We start from the raw sequence: 21,710 nt of genomic DNA, 5'->3' as shown, positions 1-21,710 counted from the left end.
ACATGTTATTTCCACACCACCAAACGAGAAGTCAAACTAACCTTTTGCCTTTACAACTTATGTTGTCAGAGGCCTGGGCGAGGGATTGGGGTAAGGAGCTTTATCAGCTTGCAGCCTATCTTCTTTGGAAAACAAAAAACCAAAAACAAGCCCATAACTTTCCTGCACTACTCTGGTTCTTCTTCCATGGCTCTGCTCCCTCTTTTCTCTCGGTGCCAAGAAACACTGATAGCCCGAAGCTCTTACAGCCCTTGGCCCTCATGCTCTGTCAGTCCACCTCAGGACTTCAATCCCACTGCATTCCTTCCCAGACCTGGTGGACGTGTCGTATAAGTATTTAACTTACGTGAACCATAATTCATCAACTCTATGACTTCTTTGACTGCAAGATGCACCATTATTTTAACTACCACTAAAAACAGTGAAAATGTTGCCACTTAAAAAGTGTTTGCGTGCCATCAAATGCATGACACATTCTAACTTCAGAAATATTAAACTGTGCAAAAAATATTTATCTTTGAATCGACGAACTCTGGTAATTTAAGGCAAGAAGAAAAGAGAATAGCTTTAAATATCCTTATAAGAGTATTAATAGAACCACCGGCTTTCTCCCATTTTGGTTTCCTCATTGCCTATAGTACTGCCTTATCTCTTCCTTCGCTTGATATCTTTATCACCAAGACAAATTTTTTTTTTGTCTACTATGTGCAGGTCCTGTGGTAGGTGCTGGGGGTCACTAAGTAAACAAGAGACTGTCTTTGTATTCAAGACTCAGTTTCATTGGAGGTGTGGATACGCAAAGCCGCTGAAGAATTACAATAGAGTGACTATCACTCACCCAGTCCAGCAGAGGTTAGGAGAACACTCCAGAAAGAAGGCATCTGAGCCATGATCTCAAAAATAAATAAGAACATTTAGCCATTCAAAGGGAGAAGGCAGATGAGAAAAGAGAGATACTCAGGTGAAGAAAACACTAGGCAGTGAGAGAAATGTTAGTATTGTGTTCTGGCAAATGCCAAAGGTTCTAGAAGACTGTAGGACAAAAAGAAGTGAGGTGAGCTAGAAGCAGCTCCTGAACGGCCCGGTCTGCTGTGTGCAGGGGATGAAAATTGATTCTGAGGAAATTGGCAAATCAGTGAAGAGCCTGAGCATAACGTGACAAGATCAGGTAAACCCTTTATTTTCATTTGTCTTACTTTCTCTTTGTGAGAATAAGATTAATTATGAATAATGATTTGGATCTTCCCTCTGCCTTGGCTTCTGAAGTTGTACCATCATTGTACTGTATAACCACTTTTGTTTTTTCCTTCTGGAGATGGCTATCTATCCATTTTGATATATTTTCTTTAGTACATTATATATTTTTTCCCTCTAGTATCTCTTTCTGAAAGTTCCACCAGTCAGATTTTTGGCTTCTGAGATTGATCTTTGATTTTTATCTTCTTCAAAATTTCCATCTCCCCATCTTATGGTTCTACGTCTGGGAACACTCCTAGAATTTATCTCCCAATGCTACTACTCCTATTTTTATGGGAGAAATAGCACTACTGTATTTTTAATTCCTGAGAACTCTATTGGGTTTCTTTCTTTCTTTCTTTCTTTCTTTCTTTCTTTCTTTCTTCTTTCTTTCTTTCTTTCTTTCATTTTCTTTAATGTTTATTTTTGAGAAAGAGAGACAGACTGGGCATGAGCTGAGAGGGGCAGAGAGAAAGGGAGACACAGAATCTGAAACAGGGTCCAGGCTCTGAGCTGTCAACACAGAGCTTGACACGGGGCTCGAACTCATGAATCATGAGATCTTGACCTGAGCTGAAGTTGGACGCTTAACCGACTGAGCCTCCCAGGTGCCCTGGGTTTATTTTCTTTTTTCTTTATAGCAATCTATTATTGTTTATGGACTTAATAGCTTCCCAAGAATATTCTTCTCAAAGAATATTAATAAACATTTTTAGCATCTGCATGATCCCTGCATTATCTCCATTTTCTTTCTTCCCCCCTGATTTCTCCTTGTTTACTTTGGTTCCTCTCTTCATGATGAGGATTTACCTTAACTTTCTGGTGATCCAAGGTTGTTCTTAGTTAAGAGTGGGACTTTAAAATCTGAGTGGAAGCTACGTGCACACACACACAGGGTTAGTTGACTTCCCTGCAGGGAGGTTGTACAGACACCTGGCCATTTTGTCAGGGTTTCCAAACCACTAGTCTTTGCTCTAATCTTTTACCTTTGACAGCATCCTGGTTGTGGTGTTATGTGCATGTGAAGGGAAAGAGGACTGGAGGATTAAACTATTCTAGAGGCTTCTAATAAGAGCAGACTTTTATTAGCTCCCTTGTGTTGAGTCATGACTCTAGCCTTCACTCCTCTGTCACCATGTCTGGTGTCTTTGAATCACCAGCCACTCCCATCCGGTTTCTCTAGTTAATAAATGATGTTCATGGTAATGATGGGCAAAGTGGGAAGTGTTGTAGGCATGAATGTTCTGTTCATGGTGGGCGCTGGGGAATTAGAAGGACCTTTTAGGGTTCCATTCCTTGGACAGGACCAACTTATATAATCTTCCCATCTACTCCTTGGTCCAGCCCTATGCCTCAACCCTCCATCTACCACACTGGCTGCTGCTGGGAGCTAAGCCTTTCCAGGGTTCTGAAGTGTGAACTGCTTTCACCACAGTTACTGTGTTACCTGTGTGGACGTGAGGTCTGGATTCCCCTGCCCTAATAAGTCAACGTCTACAATTTCATCCATGTCTGTCACTCAGCAATTTGTTCAAATAGCTTGCCTGCTGAAGCCCTCTTCTGTTCTTTTTGTCGCATTAGGTTTGATAGCCTTTTATTTATTTGAGTTTAGTGGAGGCTTGGAAGACAGAGGGGGTAAACATGTGAGTTCAATATGTCTTCTTAAACTCGGTGCCATATTTGCAATTTAGATTTGCAAAGTTTTCGCTCGAATAATTCCTGAGGCTCATGTATGGAATAAATATATTTTCTGAACCATAAATCAATAAGCGTGATCTGAACATTATGAGAGACAGAAAGACATTGGAAGTTAGAGCTCTCCTGAAAAATTAAAGTTGCACAGTCGTAGTTCCTAGTTAACACCTACCCTCTGCTTTCTTCTATTTTCATGCTATTTTTGGCCTTAGTTAAATTTTCTAAAATCATAAGCCAAGCTGGAATAATAAGATGTCTGGAACACTTGAATCCAGGCAGCTTTCGCTCATGATCCCAACTTTCGCACTCTGATCCCCCAGATGCGGTCACTAGTACTTCATGGAATTTATACGCACAATTTCAGGCTTTGGCAGGGTTTTTTTTAATGTTTATTTATTTATTTTGAGAGAGAGAGAGAGAGAGAGAGAGAAAACCTACAGGAGAAGGGCAGAGACAGAGGGAGACAGAGGATCCGAAGCAGGCTCCAGGCTCTGTGCTGACAGCAAAGAGCCCGATATGGGGGCTCGAACTCACAAACGGTGAGATCATGCCCTGAGTCTAAGTCAGATGCTCAACTGACTGAGCCACCGAGGTGCCCCGGGGCAGATTTTTAATCTAGATAAGGGTCAGCTTTTCTACTTGCAGCTCAGAAGGACTTTTTTTTTTTTTTTTTTTTTTTACTTTTGCATGTTTGACACAGCACAACTGAGCCAACAACTCAGATTTTTAAAAATCGCCCTCAGCAGCAGGTCCAGTTGGTTAATCCAGTATTTACTATTCTTTGACTCCATTGTTTGGTTTCCTCCCTTTTCCTTATAACCTTCTCAACAAATGCATTCCCCCCAGGCAAGGCCTGGAGAGAGTCTCCAACACTGGTATCCTCCCCAAGGAAGGAAGCAGTTTTATTTAAAATGTCACAATAAACCTTTGGTGTGGGTGGTAAGAAGCCGAGGGCATGAGGAGGCTGGCACTGAAAGAAATAAAGATAATTCAGCACGTCACCAGCAAGAATTTAGAAGCTTGCGAAGACAGGAGGGAGCAAACAAAAAGCATTTCGAAACCACTCTGCACAGGGAAAATTGGAATTTGAGGATAAGAAAAAGTATGGCTCTGCAAAGGAGCAAAGAGTAAGACTTTTAATCATTGGGACGTCAAATATTCAAATACACGTGTGTGTGGTATACATGTCACAACAAATAAATACGTATTTTTCGTATTTGTTAACACAATACAATATATATTTAACTCATATACAGGTCAATATATGTATGTCAAAATAAATCCCGTTCGTTTCCACACACCTTCGGAAAAGACACCCAGAGCCTTGATTTAGGTGGATTTCCTAAGGGAGTTAGAGAGCACTGATCAAGGAAGGATGTTGAGTTTGACAGGGTACAAGAAGAAGTGGCAGATGAGGAACAGCAGAGTAAACCATGAACTGAAAAAAAAAAAAAAAAAAAAAAGCAGAAACAACAGCTTCAAGCCAGCAGTGGCCAGGACAACTGTAAATCATCTCCCCTGAAAATGCACGGAGAGACAGGAAGGAACTCGAGGTTCCCATTCTAAATTCATAATACATCAGCTGACATCTGGGTTAGTTTTATGCAATGTCTCGGAGCCTAAAAGAAAGGTAAGCGAAACTTGCCGAAGGAGGCAGCATCTTCTGCTCTGTCTGCGTTTGATGAGGAGCAAACAGAAAAAAGTATTTAGCCTAAGTAAGGACACGATAGAATGGCTCAGGAGATCCCCTTTGCGGAAAGTGGCCCAGGGTAAGTTGGGGCAGGGAGAAGTGGTGTTGGGGAAGGAATGCAAGTAGAGAGTGGGAGACGGGGCTGGATGGCCCCCAAGGTCCTTTAAGATCCTGAGAGTCCACGGTTCCAAGAGCTGTGCGGACTCCAACCTCTCCACTTTTCCCCAAACGTAACATAACTAACGTCAGACTGATGTTGTGTGTATGCCTCAAAGCTCTCTTAGCGAAGTTCAACAGCACCACATGGTAGTCCTGATTCTTGTTCAAGCCGGTGGTGGGGAAATAGAGGTCTTGCAAAAACTATGCTATTATTTCCTGTTGGATAAACTCTGTCATTCTCTAAAAACACCAGAAGGAGAAAGGAACAAGGGTCCAAAGTGGAAAAGCTTCCAAAACCAGGAGGAAGTGGGCCAGCTTGGAAGGGCAGGAATAGCCTCTTACACAGAGGCCTCCTCCTGGTCCGGACCGGGTTTTTGTTTCTGTGAAAAGGGTCAGCGTGCTAAACTATTATTTGTATATGTGATGCTGTCTCGCAAGCACGCTCTAAGGACTTGCATTTTAATTCAAGATGCTGTCTTTATTTTAGGGAGAAATCAGTTAAAAGGGTCGGCACTAACCTGTCATTTTCCTCTTCTATTTTAAAGCTCTCTGTATGGGAGTTAACTTCTCCCAAAACAAGCATTTGGAAAATTCCTGGTTAGGCCGCTTGCTTGTTTTGTGAATGATGTTTGTGGTCAGCTATAACATATATAGCATGCCTTCCTCGTACTGCTGTCTTTTTCATGCATGTTTTTCTTATTTTGGCATTTTTATGGAAGTGATTAAATATTATTTGGTCTCAAGCTGGTGTAGAAATTGTGGAGATGTAGAAAATACTCTCTAGCTGAAATCCAACATACACATACCCACACAATCATAAACACACACACGTATGCACGCAGCATTTCTAAAGTATGTCCAGATAGCTTTTGTTCAATTCTTTACTTCTTCTCCCCTTCCTTCCTTCCTTCCTTCCTTCCTTCCTTCCTTCCTTCCATGTGGAAGGAAGGAAATGATAGCAAATACGATTTCCATTTCATTTTCGGCTTGCTTTCTGGTAGACACAGCATTGTTTGGATGTCCAGGCCTCCAGCTTTTACCCAGAGGTAAATGTTGGAGAAATGTTGTTTCCAGTCTTATTCAGAATGAGCGAAATATTTTTGCAAGGCGTCACTTTCCAAGCTTTCATTAATGTTCACAAGTTTCAATAGCAAGTTAGAATGTTTCAGTAACTTTTAAAGGGATATTCTTTCCCTACCCCACCCCACCTTTCAAAAATAAATATAAAATTAAGCTGAAGAGAAAGTAAATCCTGGTATCTAAGATAAAAAATTCATGACACACTGATTAGTATTTAATAAGTTCCAAAAAGTATCCCCAAGAAGTAGAATGTTCCTTATTCTATTAAATCAGTCGTATATAGTGTTATGTGACAAAATCTAACAATTTTAGGAGAAACTGTGTTTTGTTCTTAGAAAATTCAACTTCTATTGACACTGAGCAAAGAGGAGTATGGAAGAGTAAGATTGGGATGTAAGCCAGAATAAATTTTCTGTGAGAAATTCTATCAGGTGACTTAAAAAGTCTATTCGATATTCGATATCACCTGTAGACATAATGAGAGAAAAAAATCTATTCCATTTAATTACTTCTTAGAAGGCTTAATTGGAATACTGGCTTGCTTGCTCTATATTTCAGGAGTTGGGTCTGCATGATACTTATGTTATAACTAAGAGATTATTATATATTTGGAGATATTTTTTCAAAGACTCTCTATACGTAATTATAATAATGATTGAAGGCATATTAAAAAAATGTCTTTACTTATCCATATTATTTAGTTGCTAGGAGACAAATATAAAGCATCTAATATTATTAAACAGGTTATAATCCACTTTTAATTTCACAATAAGAATTGCTTTGGGATGTGTATTTATTCAGACGCTGTAGATATATTGTATACTCAGTGCAAATAATAGCATCTTTCTCTTCATGGTGTTTGCAATTTGGAGAAGGGTTAATAAACATATCTTACTGACTAAGCATGTTGAAGCTCCCCTAAAAAAGTAAGATGATCACCAGCTCAGAGCATTGTCAAATTATTTGCAATTTAAAATATATTATGACTTACATAAATCAATTGAAAGCAAAATGTTTAATCCTCTTCTTTGTGTTCAAAATATGTAATGATATTATTTTATACAACATTTCTGGCATGATAAATTTTATCTTTTATCATAGTATGCAGGGCAAGTATTTTTCAAACTGAAGAATGCTGCACACACAGAGTAGTTATTTGCCATAAGACACAAAGTAGTGGCTGTGCCATTATTAGCCACAAGGTCAACTATACCCCAGGCCAGTGTACCCTCTATTGGAGTGGAAAAAAGACCTTCTTTACTGAGGAACTCGAACTTGAACCTTCTTTGCCATGAATAAATTATCTTACGATCTTTGTGTCCTCATTAACATTTGTGTTCTTTAAAATATCATCTTCCATTATATTTTAAGGAGATCCATTCAGATAAATATCTTTACTTCCTTCTTTAACAAAATACTGTTATGGCTTTAAAAAATGTTTTTATTGTGTCCAGACTTATATGGCTGTTCAGTTTGGAGACTGTTCAATGATAATGAATAGTACAAATTCTTCAAAAAGATTATTTCAGCCCCAAATGTTTCCCAATCCAAAGAGTAAGTTTTTCACCTGATTCATCTCAGGTTTTGGTGTGTGTGTGTGTGTGTGTGTGTGTGTGTGTGTGTGTGTGTGTAGCACTTTGTTGCCAACTCTATTTCTATTCTATCTTTATTCCCTCACATTGTTTTCCTTGCTTGGATCCAAGTCTCTATCTCTTCCTATGACTTTTACTCAGGACTGCCATAACCGGTGAGCATTCCTCGGCTAAGAAGAACCAGATGGCCATGAAGAGATGTTAATGTTTCCCTCACATGTCCTCTGGGCAATCTTTCTTCACAAGGGACAAGTGTGCTAACTTACCACTGCTCTGAGACTTATACTAATCCAAATAACAAAGGACAGTTGTCCTATCTTGATGGCAGACATGAGGCAGAAGAATTCTACCTTTACACAGCAAAAAGTTGACTGGTTTGGAGAACAAATTGTTTGGAGAAAGCCCTAAGTTGTACTATATCTTATATATACAGTGCCATTTATTATATATACAGTAGTACCAAAATAATTTTCTGATTCAATTACAGTGTTTTAGGCAAAATAGAAACATAAGGCATTATGATTTTACATTATAATGCTCAAAGATACTTGGAGATTAAAAAGAGTATGCATCTAGCAAAATAAAAAAAAATAGGAAAATTAATAGGATCTGTGCTAAGAGAGACATTAGGGATAATGCAAAACTCTAATATATATATCCTCTTCCTTCTCCTTCATCAAATGTTTAGGAGGTCATTCCGAGTAGTTTAAAGTTGACTTGGCAGGGTAATAAGAGTTAGAAGAATTTATTTGAATCTTGGCACCTTCACGAGGAATCTACATGCACTTGAAGGAGTATCCCTGATTCTCTGAGACCCATTTTTATCACCTTCAAAATGAGGACAATTATACTTCTCTAACTTGCAACAAGGATATAAGGATCCAATGAGAACATTTTTGAAAGTTTATTAAACTATAAAGTTATATGCAAAAACGCATAATCAGCATCATCTTCGTGAAGGTCAAAGTTCTATCCCATTCCTTTTCTGCTCCCTGGTTAGAGGTGCCACTCATGCTGGAGCGACAGAAGGATAAGGAAGAGAAGTGATGCCCTCCCCACCCTCAAGACATCAGCAGTACCTTCAAAATGTAGAATTGCCTTTTGCAGCTCTATCCTGACTACCAAAGACACTGCCAAAAGAAAATCTACTTAAGGCTTTGTAGATTAATTCCTTAACTTTATCAAGCCAGGAAAAAGAAAAAAACAAACCCTGTAACATCTCATCAGACAAGCACATGACAGCAATACAGGCCTCTTTCTAGGGCTCAGGAGCCAGACTTTGTACCTATTTGTTCTCCTCGCCCCCGTGGTGTGAAGCAGACAGGAAAGGCAGGTCATTTTGCAAATCATCTGACTCCAGCCTGAAATCAGTAACCCAGAAAAAAAGCACTTGGGAACATAGGGCCATCAAAGAGGGGCCCAGGCCTGGGCCTTCTGATAAGGCCTAATGTTGACTGGACAGTGGTTATTAGGACTCCATGGATCCGTGATCTTGGAAGGCGCCCCTCCGGCACGCATGTCTGGGTCTGCTCTGGAGGGGAGCTAGGGAAACAAAGCCATTCTTTCAGTTAGGGGGGTGCCATGATATCCAGAATCTGAATTTGGGGCTTCTAAAGGCTGAAAGAATAATGGTTTTTAAAATAGCTCCGTGTGGGAAGCTCTCTGAGCTAAGCATGGAATCCTAGGGAGTGGAGCCACGACTTCTTTACAGACAGCACCCAACTGGTAAACCAACAGTAACAGGCTTATGGAAAAGGTTGCATGAGGGGCACCTGAGTGGCTCAGTCAGTTAAGCATCTGACTCTTAGTTTTGGCTCAGGTCATGATCTCAGGGTCGTGGGATCGAGCCACACGTTGGGCTCCATGTTGAGTCTCTCTCTCTGTCTCTGTCTGCTTCTCCCTCTCCCTCTCCCTCCCCCTCTTTCCTCTGCTTGCACGCTCTCTCTCTCTCTAAAATAATTAAAACAAATGTTGGATGAATGAATGAGTGAGTGAATTATGAACAAATGAACTATATGAAACACCTAATGGTGCCACTGATCTTTAATTCTTTGTATTGCAGAAATTTTCAAATATAAACAAGAATGTAGAGAATTGTACATTGAACCCCTACATATCCATCACTCTGCTTCAACAATCTTGTTTTGTCTATTCCCCCTCAATTTGGGGGATGGAGTAGGTTATTTTATTTTTTTAATGTTTATTCATTTTTGAGAGAGAGAGAGAGAGAGAAAGCACAAGTGTGGGAGGGGCAGAGAGAGAGGAAGACACAGAATCTGAAGCAGGCTCCAGGCTCTGAGCTGTCAGCACAGAGCCCCAACATAGGGCTTGAACTCGTGAACTGCAAGATCACGACCTGAGCCAAAGTCAGGCGCTTAACCTACTGAGCCACCCAAGAGCCCCTGATGCTTTTTAAAAGATCACTTCTGTGATATGCTGTAGAAAATACACAGCTAACTGTGAAGTCTATTTGAAGTATACTGAAGCCTGTCAATATATCTACCAGGTTAGAGGAAATATAGATAGAAGATCAAATTAAATGACACCACCAGGCATGTCAACAAATCCATGCTGTGGTACATTAAACTGGATAAATGGATAGTTTTCTCCAACAAGTCAATGGTGTTAACAAAATAGAGTGGTGTGGGGTGGGAAAAACTGCTATAGATTTATGGACAATTTAAAAGACAAACTATTCAATTTTCTGTTTGTTTTGAATCTTGCTTAGGTTATGAGTCTAGCAAATAATATATTAAGAGATATTTTTAAGACAGAGGAATCAGGATTTTACAAGACATTAAGAATTACTGTTAATTTTGTCAAGTGTGTGAATGCATTGTCTAGCCTGTTTAGATGCCAAGTATAGAATATAACAGGTTCCTATTCTGGACCTACTAGAAATCAGATCCTCAAATTAAACAATATATGTCCTCTCTTTTTGGCTTTACTTGTTTTAATGGCTCTGTATCAGTGTAGTAACTAACTACATGCAGCTATTTTTTTAAGTTTATTTATTTTCAGAGAGAGAAAGAGAGAGAGAGAGAGAGAGAGAGAGAGAGAGAGAGAGAGAGAAAATGAGGAGGGGAGAGGCAGAGAGAGAGAGAGAGAGGGAGAATACCAAGCAGGTTCTGCACTGTCAGTGGGGAGCTTGATGCAAAGTTCCAACTCACGAACCATGAGATCGTGACCTGAGCCAAAACCAAGAGTCAGATGCTTAACTGACTGGGCCACCCAGATGCCCCATGCAGCTATTTTGTTGAACCTGGAATAAGAGGAACCGTAGAAGTCAGACAAGTTTAGTGGGTGTTCCCCTCACTAAAGTAGGAATATCACAGAGGCAAAGATAAAGATTTCTGGTTGGCAAGAATAGGTGAGAAGGGAAAGCTAAATCATGTTTGAAGATTACAATGATTTGCTGATAGTTACAGTCAATGAAACATGTTGCTTATGGGAAGTTAGAAATCACCAGGCTCTGACAGGGTAGGTGCTATAGGGAAAGCATAAATCAGAGGAGGGAATAAGGATAAGGTAGTAGGGCAGCAACTGAAAATTGATTGGTTTTGTTAGCTTTCTCGAGCTGCTGTAACAAACTATTAAAATCTAGGTGGTTTAAAACAAGAGAGATTTATTCTCTCACAAATCAAGGAGGTGTCAGGGCCCTGCTTCTTCCAAAGGCTCCAAGGAAGAATCTGTTCGATGCTTCTCTCCTAGCTCCTGTTAACAGCCTCCGTCCTTGGTGTACCCAGGCCGGCCAGCTGCATTGGCCCAACTTCTGCCTCCATCTTTACATCATCTTCTTTCCTGTGTGTCTGTGTCCAATTTCCCTTTTGTCATAAGGACACCAGTTGTCGGATTTAGGGCCGATCCTGATCCCATATGACCTTATCTTAACTAGATTACATCTGCAAAAACCCTATTTCCAAATAAGGTCACTTTCACAAGTTCCAGGTGGACATGAACTTTTAGGAGGACCCTACTCAACCCGAAACAATGGTCAAAAATACTCTCCGTGAGAAGGTGACGTCTGAACAACTACCAAAACTACTTAGAAAGCTAAGAAGTCATGAATCCAGAGGAAGACAGCCCAGGCAAAGAGCAGCAAGTGTGAAAGTCTGAGATATGAATGGGCCTGGGGTGTGAAGTGAGTGAAGGGAAGATTAGCAGTTACAAAGTAATGGAAGGGAGGGCAGTTCAATACAGCCTTGGAAGTCATTTCTAAGGACATTGGCTTTGACTCTGACGGAGATGGGAATTATTGAAGGGCTCTGAACAAACGTGTGAAATTACTGAACATTTTTCATGAGACCACTAGCTGCTATATGGACTAGACTGTGGGAGGGATACGAGCAGAAGCAGCGAGAGGTTATTTCAATAGTCCACGTGAGAAATGATGATGGTTTGGACCATAGTGGTAGCAGTGGCAGAACTTGGAAGCTTTTGGGTAATAAGAGTAACACACAAAAATGTTCCAAAGATTGTTTCCCGTTAATACTTATCTCTTTTATTGTCAGGTATCTTGTCACCTCTTAGTATTCATTCCAGAGGATGGAGGCAAGCACCAAAATTTAAGGATTGTTCTTATGAGAAAATCTTAAAATGAGAAATGACCACTTCCTTTGTCCTGCAGTTAACATAGACAGCTATCATAGGGCCTGGTACTTACCAAGAGTTTGTTGTTTTACATGCATCCCTATGTCATTTAGCCCTCGAAATAAGCCTGTACCACAAGCATTGTTTTCCATTTCGCACAGTAGAAACGTGAAGTTTAGAGACTTTAAGCAGTTTATCCAATCATACGAATAGTTAATGCCAGAGCCAGGATTCTAATGTAGGTATTCTGGATCTCCATCCCAAGTGATTTCCATTATATTGCAGTGAGACAGGAAAACAAAGTCATTATTCTATTTAAGTAGCTAATCACTGTGGTCCCGATCTTTAAACACCGTGTTCCAGAGAGACTTTACTTGATGTTCTTCATTTATAGATGGTTGATTAATTAATTTGACTGATTATTACTATTGACCAGGACAATTGCGAAAAGAGACCCTTCAGTAGTCAATGTATTAGGAGAGAAAACAGCTAGTCTATACCTCATAACAGGGTGCGCCAGAGGCTCAGAGGAGCTGAATCGCAGCGCAGATCTCTTTCCATCTCTATATTCGGTGACATCACATGACACCTTCAGATAAGCTACGGTGGGGGTAGTTACTCCTTGCAAATCAGCAAGCACGGTGAACCTGAGCTGTTTTTATTCATAGACCAGATTTAAAAACAAACTGTTGTCTATAATTCGAATTCAATAACAACAAAATATAAAGGTGTGTGTGTGTGTGAGAGAGAGAGAGAGAAAGAGAGAGAGAGGGAGGGAGGAAGGGAGAGAGGAAGGACGAGAGGAGGGAAAAAGAGAGATGAGACAGTGTGATCAAATTACTGGGTGTAGTTAATGTCTAACGTTAGTTTAAAAACTGCCTCAATATAAACCAAAATAACAGAATGTGTCCACTTGACAGATAAACATTTAAAGTTTATGATTACACATTTCCTGGTCGGCCTCGGCAAAATGACTTTAGGACTTGAGCATTTTCAGCAACAACTGCGGAGTTCTGGACTGGGTTTTCCTCCCTCCAAACCCACACCCAGCCTAACTTTCCCAGGTGGTGTTTCTTCCACAAACACACTTTCGGTGAGCTCAGTTCTTCCACGGAAGGCTGGAGCAACAGCAATCCGGGTAGAGGCCCACTGATGGGTTCCAGGAGCTTGGGCGTCTCTCCCAACTGAAGCAAGTGATGAGGTTTCTTTCCCTGTGCTGGCCTGGAAGAATGTTCTTTTACCAAAGATGGGAGAAGCATCAGTCTCAATATTAACCAGAACAAGTATGCTTTCCCTGGCATGGGGGGAAAGTCAGGGTAGCTCCATTCAGAGGGAGTGCTGATGTCTGAGAGCCAGGTAGAAATTGTCTGGAATGTTATTGGTAGTTTGTATTGTCCCCACAGCTTGTATCTTTCACCAGAATTTCTTCTGAAAAATAGCAGCTTATCTAATAAACACACACACACACACACACACACACACACACACACCTGCTACCACCTCTACTTCTACCTTCTCATTCTTAACACCTTCCTCAGAGAAACACTCCTTTTCAGTGGCCCTTCACTGTTGTGCTCAGTGTATAACTTCCCATTGTCCCTCTCTCGGGTCCAGACCCAGGCTTAGGGTCAGCACAGAACTTTCTCCTTATGGTCAAAGTCTAGACACCAGGGACAGACGTCCTGGAAAGTGTGCCGAGGTCATGATCAAAGCCAGAAACATGAGTCCAAATGAATCCATTGATCCAGGGAGGAAAGAAAAAAAAAAACAGGGGCTGAGGTACAAAGCCAAAGTGGGACAGAGAAGGACAAGGGGCCTGGAGGTGGAAGAGTCACAGGAGCAAGGGAGCGGAACGTGATCCGCGTGCACTCCAAAGTTGCGTTGGGCAGTTAATGTCACCTGCAGCCTTTTCGTTTCTTTATAAAATTCTAATGAGCATGGGCATTGCATGGGGGTTAAGCCACAAAGCCTGGGACCTGAATACCTGGGTGTGAAGCCTGGCTCTGCCATTAAGTAATTTTGTGACTTTAATCAGCTTCCGCAGTTTCCTCCTCTGTAAAATGGTGCTAACAATAGGTTTTAACTTACAGCAGTGTTATGAGGTTAAGTAAATTAATATCTATAAAGTGCTTAGATGAGCATCTGTGTAAAGAGATGAAAAGTAAAACAATATTCACCCATGTACCTTACATCAAGCCTTAGGAAAAAGAAAAAATACCAGTATAATTAGACCTCCTTTTAATTCATCCTTCTTTCTTCTTTCCAAGGAAACCACCATCTTGAATTTGTGATTTATCCCTCTTGGGCATCTATATATTCATTTATATGAACAGTTGTATCTCTAAGTAATGAGTAATTTTATTTTTCATATTTTTTTAAATTTTTTTTAACGTTTATTTTAGTTTTGAGACAGAGAGAGACAGAGCATGAACAGGGGAGGGTCAGAGAGAGGGAGACACAGAATCCGAAACATATTTTTCATATTTTAAGCCATATGTAAGTGGCATCATGCTTTATGTATTCATCTGTAACTTGTTCTTCTTACTCAGTTCATCTGTGTTGATATAAGCAGTTCTGGGTCATAGATTCATGTCATTCCTATTATTGTTAGAGTATTCCCAATGAATACATGCACCGCGATTTATTTGTCTGTTCTGTTGATGGACACTTAAGTTGCTCTACGTTTTGTTATTCTAAGCATTCTTAGACATATTTCTTGGCAAATGAATTGGAGTTCCTCTAAGCTGACTTAGAAGTGCAATCTCTGAGGTTTAGGGTAAGCTCATTTTCAAATTTACTTAACATTTGAAAAATTATTCTTTTAAGACACTCAGACAAAAATGCACATTATCATGTGCTAATTGCTACTTGAAGTCCTTTAGACAGATTAACTTACTCAACCCTCAGAACAGCGCTGTGAAGGAAGTTCTATTATTTCTCTCGCTTTATAGAAGAGAAGTTCAGTCATTTTCCTCAGAGTCACACCTGGAGACACAGTGGGTCCCAAGTTGTGCCAAATGCAAAATAGGATATAATAAAAAGCCAAGATATTCTGGCCAAAAGGTATCATAAGGCAAACAAAAAGGTAAGATCTCACATAATACAGTATTTCTTCATCTTAACTAATTGTATGTGCATAGACCTTATTTCCAAAGGGACTATTCTGAGGTTCCATGTCGACATGAATCTTAGGGGTGGGAGGGACACTCTTCAACCCGGTACAGGATCCCCTTTTACCATCTGTGGCCAAAGAAAGGAGTTGAATCTACTTTCCACGTGACAAGCCTTTGGATATTTGGAAAGAGCTCTACTATTCACAGATCTCCCTCCCTAACCCACCTGATGTGCCCAAGGAGTCTCTTTCCCTGGATACGCATGCCCAATTCAGCCAGGCCACACTGGCAAAGCCCGTAGTTCTCAGTCCCCAAGATATTCCCTCACTGTCCAAGTGGCCCTGCTCTGATTTGCCAGTGTCTTCTGCATCTGAAGGGGCATCCTCAACAGATACTCTTTTCCAGGTGTGGACAGACCAAGACAGAATACAGTGAACCCTCAGAGGTGCCAATAACCTTTATAATATTGTTTGGGCCATGACTGCATGAAGCCATACATTGTAGATCATTCAGAAGAGCTGAGTGACAGTTCTAGCTCTGTCCCTAACTCTGTAAACAGAAAAAAATCAAAGTTTCTGCACTTATATTTCTTAACCTTTAGAAACAGTAATACTTGCCCTAACCTGTTTGACAATAATGTTGTGAGGAAAAAAAATATCAGATTGGTACAAAAGACTCAGATAAAATCTTCAGATAAAAATGGGTAGAAAGAATGTGGCTATACACCCAGAGCGCAATGGAATGTAACCTTGTCTTATGTCATGGGGTCTTCTGATAATCCAGTGAAACCTAGGGTGCACTGCTTCAGAAACTGCACATAAGCATGGGCGCACACACATATATAAGCTTCAAAAGAATCGGGGAGTAGGGTTACTCTGGAGTCCAGACATGGGTTCTCCCTGTTCTCTAGTTAAGATGTGAATTTGAGCCTGAGTATTAAATGACTACAGAAGATAGCATTCCTTCTCGATGCACAGATGGCTGTTCTGGTTTACAACTGAGGCTGTTAGGCCAGCCCAGCCCAGCCCAGCATGTGGCCAAAGTTAAAGGAGAGTAGAAAGATTTTTTGGATTGAATTCAGTGTCTGTGGACAGTGAGGCAGCTTCTCAGTAGGAGCAATAGAACTCCAAAGGGCAAGAGGTTGGTCTTCAGTCCCCCTTTTCTCATTTTCTGTCTTTTCTCCCGTTTTAATATCCCCATCTCAGCAGAAATTTACTCATCTTTCTTTGAAAGGATTAAATTGATCCGTTAAAGTGATCCTCACTAACATGTTAGAAAATCAGGGTCCAGGACTATCCCACCGGAGAAGTCAACCTTAAGAAAGTTCCCCACAGCCAGAGGAACATAGCTACCTAACACATGATTTACTAGGCAGAATTTCCATTGGGAGTAGAAATAATTTGGGACAAGAACAGCTTTCTAGTACTACGTATTTTTTGCATAGTTTTAACATCATTTACAGTCATCATTTGGTCTCAAATTCTCCAAACTCTTCTCATTGAACATGATTTCCTTTGACTTCCACCAAAAACCAAAACACGAGCGGGAGACAGGGAAGGCCCATTTTATAGATAAGGAAATTGAGGCTTTGAGGAGTTAGGCCGGTTGCCCTAAGTCTTGCAGTCAGTAAAAGACACACCCAGAACTTTAAGCCAGATCTGATCCTAAATCCCACTTTCCTTCCTTGTATCACAGAGGTAAGCATTTACATGACATCCCGTCTCAGTTTTCCAGTGGTCCCTTGGAAGCCAAGATGTGGTATGACTTCAGGGGTAGTAGAGGGTCATCCTAGGAGTTGGAAGTCATCTAATTCTTCTCTCTTTCCAGTAACCTTAAGCTGGGTACAGAGTGGAGTTGACAATTGCCTCACCTGATCAAAGCAGGAAAAAAAATCTGTCCCTGTTCTTCCTGATGACTAAGATCTCTTTAACAATGAGCGGTGCCTTTCATGCCACAGTAAGACACGGGATTGGAAATGCAGTGCAAATGTCTGGGTATAGGTCAGTGTACACGGCTGATATCAGATCTTTCTCTGAAAACAAGCCTTGACAGGGGAGGAGCAGGGAGAGAGTCACCACCAAAGCCAGGACACTGTCTGAAGCTGTCGAGAGCCAATGGGAGAGAGAAAAGCCAATGTCTAAAGACCAATGGCACCTGCCTCCTCTTATCCTAGCAGTTCTGCCCAATCCACTTAACTCTCATCACTCAGAGAAGGACAGAGTGAGTATGCTCTTGGTTGTGGGAGAGCTCAGTGTTTCTTAAAGTGTGGTACCCAGGACTATAGCATCTGAATCACCCAGAAGTGTGGGTAAGCACTGAGATTCCCAGACACTTCGTGCCCCCTGCTGACCCACTCACATGCCTTTCCAGTCCAGGTCTCTGGGGCTGGGGCCAGGAATTAGCCCTTGTCGCAAGCTCCCAGAGTGTCTGCAGGGAACATCAATGTTGGAGAACTATTGTTCTCAAGGCCAGATGAGATCATGAGAACGCATGATGAATACTCAACTCACTTTTGAAAGATCTTGAGGAAAACACCTCAGTGAAAGCTATTTTTTTTAATGTTTATTTGTTTTTGAGAGAGAAGAGCAGGGGAATGGCAGAGAGAGAGAGTGGGGCAGAAGAGCCGAAGCGAGCTCCTCACTGATGGCAGAGAGCCCAATGTGGGGCTTGAACTCACGAACCACAAGATTGCTACTTGAGCAGAAGTCAGACTTTTAAATGACTGAGTGACCCAGGCACCCTGAAAGCTATTTTATGGATTTCTTTTATAACTCTTCTCCTTCTTTATCTTAAAATCATTTGGTGTATTTAAAAAAAAATTAGGCAAACCTGTGTATATACCATTTCACGTAGATGCACAAATGTGATCTCTATAGATCTGCATATAGGCTATTTTAATTTTTTTCCCTTTTTGCACAACTTGTACCTCCTTCCTTCCCCTGTCTATTCTCATCTCTGTCAGGTCCCCAGTGATCTCTAATGCAATCCAGTCTCTAGTCTCCCTTATAATCATACAAATACACACACACACACACACACACACACACACACACACATACACACACACACAGATAGGTGTTGCTTTTTGTATTACTAAAACAGAAACATATTTTACATTTTTCTTTATCTTGTTTTTCTCACTCAACAATACCTAATAGAAATTCTTCCATATTACAAGGCTTAACTCCACAATTTATTCTTTTAAATGATTGCATATGATTTCACAGTGCAGATGAATCAGAACTGACTCAATCATTCCCCTACTGACAGACAAAATTTGTTCCCAGGTTCTTACTATGGACAATGCAGTGATTAACATCTCTGCTTTATTTCTAGGGATAGATTCTTATTCATAGGATGGAGAACTATTTAAGTGTTGGCTACAATAATAATTAATACTGACATTTTGTAGGATTTTATGCATTTTTATTTTTAACAACTCTTTTCAAATTGCTTTCCAAAGAAGATGTTGTAACTGGTAGTTCATATGCGTATTCTTTTTCCCCTTTACAACTTCTCATTATAAAAGTTTATACTGGTAGCAAAATGTAATTAGTTATATGAATTTATCATATTGAATTTTTAAAGTCCTTCACTCTAAACATCCCAACTTATCAAGTGCCATTTGAATTTTACTAGTCCTACACATCACAAGCAAATACCAAGCATTGTGTTCTGAGGTGCTATACATGTACAACCAAGAAAATAAACCAAAGCAACCAACCAAACAAAACAAAAACAGGTTGCCTTCAGTAAGACTGCCCTCCAGATATTTTAGATTTTGGTTAGATCAATGGATAGATAGATAGGTAGATAATAGGAAAGCCTCTAATATTTGTCATGCCTTGCCAACAGCCAAATCTGATAGGGTCAATTTTTCTGTATCTGTAAACATGCAGGATAAGTCAAGGTCAAAGAACATTTTCTGGGAACAATAGCTATTTTCTTCATTTTTTTATGGCACTGAGGAAGAAAAAGAAAAGACGTGACCTCACTAGATCCATAAACTTTAACCAGTCCTTGTTCGATTAGAACATCTGGAAGTGTCCAACAAGGCACCAAGGTGCTCGGACAGTTCACCTAGGACCAAATCCAAAGTGCCATTTCAGTTCAAGGGAAATGGAAGGATTCAGAATGGGATGTTTAAGGGAGACAAGAGGAGTAGGGAGGGGGATAGAAGGGAGAGAGAAAGCACTAGGTCTGCGAGCTAAGGGGGAAAAACCAGCTTAATTATGGAAGAAAAGACACACACATAGGATAGCTTGCACAAGCAGAGTTGCTGTGGAAGCACATTCCAGGAAAATCTTAAGAGATTACTTTAATAATAAACCATGCATTCTTCAGCAAGCCATCACGGGATTAACTACCCCTTTCCTAGGCTGGTTTTTTTGGTGTTTTTTTTTTTTCTTTCTTTTTTTTCTCCTTCTCCCTCGAAGACGGGATTTGTGCAAGGGAAAGTCGTGCAAGGAACTTAGTTTTTCAAACATTGCATTAAATTTTCCTTACCTTAATTTTCTAAACATTAAATTTCAGTGGTGATAAGAAAAGACCATTGAAGCAGGGTTAACATCTGGGTGGTCTTGGGTGTGATTCTCCAGCTGGAAGGGAGTTCATTTTAGACCTACTGAAAAGTGAACAGCTTTGATGGGGCAAGAGACTGTGTTCCATCAGAGATTAAAAGGGTTAAATTTATTTTCATCCTTCTTTTTTTTCTTCTTACTGTGAGCAAGACACTGAATTACTGCCAGAAGCAGTATCAGCACCCTAGAGATATAAAAGTACTCTTCAAATCAGAGTTCTCCACTGTGGACTCAAGATTTCTCTGTAAAATGACAGGGCCGTCTATTTTAAGCTGTATGTGTGAGCCCGCAGTTCATAAACGGACCGTTTTCATCAAAGTCTTCTCTTGAAATTCCAGCTCATTGCAGATGAAATCATTTTCTTCCTCTGGCTCCTTAGACATATCCCTTCCATTTGGTAGAGCAAACATAAGTTAATATTGCTTGATAAGAGTCTTGATTTAAAAAAAAAAATAGGTTTGGGGCACCTGGGTGGCTCAGTGGGTTAAGCGTCCGACTTGGGCTCAGGTCATGATCTCACGGTTTGTGAGTTTGAGCCCCGTGTCGGGCTCTATGCTTACAGCTCAGAGCCTGGAGCCTGCTTGGGATTCTGTGTCTCCCTCTCTCTCCCTGCCTCTCCCCCGCTCATGGTCTGTGTCTCTCTCTCTCAAAAATAAACATTAAAAAAATTAAAAAAAATAGGTTTGGGTGGTCACTTCTGAGTTGAGAAAGTATTACCTATTGAGTGAAAAGGGAAACCCTTTTTCCCCCCCTGAATTGCTAATGTCTCTATTTGCCTGAAATCAGCCTCATTTTTTCAGCTACTTAGGCCTTGGAGGTGAAACTATCCTTCTGGACTTCTGGGTCTTAGAAATAAAGCACTACATCCTAAAATGTACCAGAATTTAAGTTCTCTGAATAAATGTTGTAAATACTATCCTAAGATTAAAGTCTACATACTTCTTATCATTCACAGGAAGTCCTTTTTTTTTTTTAATAATAGCAAATCATCTCAGCAACATTGAAAACTGTCAGCACCACCTTCCCCACCCCCGCACCCTCAGGTGTGAGGGGATGAGACAGGTGGCAGAAATAGCAGAGGCCAGGAGAGGTGGTGTTCTCCTTGTGGCAGGGTGGCGCCGCTCGGTGCCCCTGGCTCCCTGGCGGTCCCAAGCCTGACCTACTTGAGAGCAGGAAGTGCCCATCACACTGCGGCTTTACAGCTGGGCTAGGCTTGGACCACAAAATACATCCTTGGTGTCCCATGAGCCCGATTTGAACCCTCAGTTTCCAGAGGTAAGATGCAAATCCACTGTGTGTTGCTTACTCGATGAAATCAATAACCCCTTCTCGTCCAACTCATAATTTGGCACTTTCACATTTAGTACACACCGTTTCCAACCTAAAAAACAAAACAAAACAAAACAAAACAGGAACACAGACATGCTTTTCACCGGAATAATTTCATATTTCTTAAAAAGTGACAGAGTTTCTGGGGATATTGTACAATTGCTCATGATTTTAAAATATGGAGAAAATGAATTCCCAGCTTGGTAAGTTTCACCAAGATGAGAATGCCTTGTGCTGAGCACCACATTTTCAAATATGTTTCTTACGTTTCATATTTTTCATAGAGGTATAGGGACCACTGTGGAAATCAGTGCAGGAGAGTGTTCATCTTACGTGTCTGCACACAGATGCACACGCTAACGGAAATATATAATTTTTGTTGGTATCAGATGTTCAGCTTACTTAGGTTACATAGAGGTGAACGTTTTTGTTTATATCAATTTCATAGAGTATTGCTTTTATAGCTGTATATCGGGATGTCATGTCATACCTAAATACAGTATGTTCTACATGTACACACACAGATTCCCCACCAATTTAAGTGCCCCCGCGGAGACCACGCCTGTAAAGGGGCTGATCACCCATTTCGCTGTAAACAGCAGATCCGCGCTGGGACCCACTGCCTCTCGCCAGGAAAGTCAGGAGT

General features: G+C 40.7%; 1 protein-coding gene across 1 annotated transcript in view; it reads left to right on the top strand.

Annotated features, from left to right (window-relative positions):
- Positions 1-4,582: 4,582 nt before the first annotated feature.
- DAB2 (DAB adaptor protein 2) overlaps positions 4,583-21,710 on the top strand; it is a 70,224-nt gene continuing 53,096 nt past the window's right edge. Inside the window, exon 1 of the mRNA XM_040495902.1 lies at positions 4,583-4,700. The gene's annotated coding sequence lies outside the window, so the exon portion shown is untranslated. The remainder of the gene's footprint in view (positions 4,701-21,710) is intronic.

This window comes from Herpailurus yagouaroundi, unplaced genomic scaffold (genome assembly GCF_014898765.1).
Source record: "Herpailurus yagouaroundi ecotype Mexico unplaced genomic scaffold, PumYag 29, whole genome shotgun sequence".
Taxonomy (NCBI): Eukaryota; Metazoa; Chordata; class Mammalia; order Carnivora; family Felidae; genus Herpailurus; species Herpailurus yagouaroundi.
Note: the sequence above shows the minus strand (reverse complement) of the source record. Positions and strands in the feature narration are given on the sequence as shown.